This window comes from Poecilia reticulata, linkage group LG7 (genome assembly GCF_000633615.1).
Source record: "Poecilia reticulata strain Guanapo linkage group LG7, Guppy_female_1.0+MT, whole genome shotgun sequence".
NCBI lineage: Eukaryota > Metazoa > Chordata > Actinopteri > Cyprinodontiformes > Poeciliidae > Poecilia > Poecilia reticulata.
In genome coordinates, this window is record NC_024337.1 from 7,756,629 (window position 1) to 7,759,410 (window position 2,782).

Sequence of the window (2,782 nt, forward strand, 5' to 3'; positions counted from 1 at the left end):
ATGCATTAATGAGGCCCTCGTCATCTACACAAACCATCAGTCGAACCCAGAAAACCATTAACCAGCCACGCTTAGCAAGGGTCGACCAGCCTGCAGGCCCCGGCCGTTGTTGCCCTCACACGCAAGGGCAACGCGTTCTTCACGCACGTGACAGACCTTCTTCGTCACTTCATCTAGCAACCATCATTAACTCTGGTTTTAAAGCAGGTCGCTCCGACATCCAATCAATGTTATTTCTCAAATCCCCCACCTTCGCATGCCGCACCTTAACAAAATTTTGTGCAGCTCGGAACCTTCCGACAGAGTTCCAACCTTCACACGGTTCGATCATCTCTAACTTCAGCTCCCTGTCTCTTCAACGGCATCTTTCTATATCCCCTATAATTTTAGGATCCATGGTCTTCTTTTGGGGGAATCAATGTCTAGTTTAGGACTTTATTTTAGTCTTTCTCTAGCACTTCGATTTACCTCGTTGTCAGAAATGTGCTACATAAATATAAAATCTCCTCTCTTCAATGAACGATGGGCAAAAAATCAGCAATTAAATTTATCGCCTAAAACAGCTCAGCTGTCCATTTAAACCATCCTACTAAATTAGTTCCAGAATGCTCAGAGAGTCACCGCAGGTCCTTTTACCTGTAATTTTACACCATGCTCTAAATTCAGCAAGCTTGGCTCTGAATGCCATCGCCCTTCTCTCCCGAAGTCTCAGCGTTCCCTGTCGGCAGGTAAATGTTCACGACAAATGACTGGTGGTTAGCATTTCAACCTCTATTTCATATTCAGGAGGCCSGTCCACACCTCGCAGACCTATCCTGGCTCTGGCTATGGCTCTGATGTCATCCGCTCAAGACCTCTGACCTACCGGCTTTACGCGCAAGCCTGCCGCTGCCTAACGAGGCTAACGCGCCTGCAGACAGCAGCACATCTTCACGCCGGACTGCCCGGCCATCACAGACCTCTCCAACTGCATCACCCACTAACTGTCAACCGTGCAAGCACAATCATCCAGCCAACGGGCTCGCGCCGTCGGGTCGGCTCAAGACTCTAGCCGCGCTCCTGCAACCGCCCAGGCCTTGGCCCAGCAGCCTCTTTTGGGGGAGAAAACTACACTGAGCTCCGGCCCAAACGTCTTCAGCCGGGCCCGAGGGCCGAAAAAAAACGCAGTCTAATAAATCTTTCTAACTGATGCCTTTTTTTCTGTGCGAGTTCCTCCAGATTGAAATGGAAGCTTAAAAGTGTAAATTCAAGCTGGGAAGGCTCCAATCAACTCGTTAGCCTCTTCTATTACCACGCCCACGCTTCAATCAACAAGCACCGGCGCGCAGCCACTCCAGCCGATCACCTCGCAAGAGTTCCTTCAAAAGCACCAACAAAGCCGGGCTCTTCAGCTTTTCAGTCGCACTTCAACCCACCTCCTCCCCATCTCCTCCTTTATCCAGACGAGCACCTTTGTGTTCCCTCCTTCCTAGGCTTTTCTCCACCACCAGTGTCTGGGCCCGGGGGAGAGACTACCCTGAGCTCCGGTCCGAGCCGATCATCAAATCGCTTGATGATGCTCAGCACGAATGTCTTCAGCCGGGCCTGAGCACCAAAAAAGAACGCAGTCTAATAAATCTGGCTAATTTTACCTGATTCATTCATTTTAACATACTGAATGGTACAAGTACAGCTTAGTCAACATACTTCTGACTCTCCACAGGTTATAGACTACATTGCAGCTTTCTTTAGCATTTATGCTAATTTTTAGCATCAGAACGTTGGATTAAAAACCGACGGGCACACTTTGGCAGGCCCGGTTAAATTTCTTCAGGAATTTTCTAGTTTTCTATTAGCAGCTTCACATATCTTTTGTATAAACATTACATTATGAAGACATATTAAAACATACCTTTATCTTGGCTTTTTTCCTACTCTTTCTCTTTTCTTTCTCCTTGAAGGATAAGTCCTTTTTTGAGACATTGTTTTGCCAAYTTATCTTCTACCGGAGCTTTGGACCTTTGGATGCRCTCTGCACGCTGCACAGCAGCTCAAATTACCGGCGAAGCGTGCATGCAGGGGACCCCAAGAGCAATTTTTATTAATTTTTTTGTACATAAAATAACGATTTCTACATACATCATCTCATCTAATATATATGTGACTTTGGGTACAGCTTTAGCTATGGGTATAGAGCCTTAGATCCTGTTTTTACCAGATCACACAGATAARTTTGTAATAATTGACAGAGGCATTGCTGCAGATTACAAACAGTTTATTGAATTCGCAAATGTTTCATGAGCAAAAAAATAGTCAGGATTTATTTTATTATACAAAGTGATCCAATTAGATAAAATTAGACTGCTTGGGGGAGGAATAATAATAAAGAAAACACAAATACAACTAAATGCACCTAAGTGTTCCCCAACAAAAACACACACAAAAATCCCTGGTGAATACAGCAAATAAAAGAACCTCCCCTTCCACTAGTCTCCTCAATCTAAATTAAACAGCTTGGGACCGAGGGACAGCAACGGTCCCTGTTTAAAACAAGCCAGAGGGCTGGATAACAGAAACTCCCTTTCCCTAAACAAACAAAAAATAAGAAAATTCTTTTAATCAAAAATAAATATCCAAAAATAAGTAAACTAAAACAAATCAAAAACTAAAACTAAAACTAAAACAGTAGCAGGCCAACTGTTAAGGAAGAATTTTTATATTACTGGTAAATTTAGCAAAACTCTGGCTCTGATACTTCCTTTTGATCCCGGGTTTTCTCGCGTGGCCACGTGCGGGGACAAAA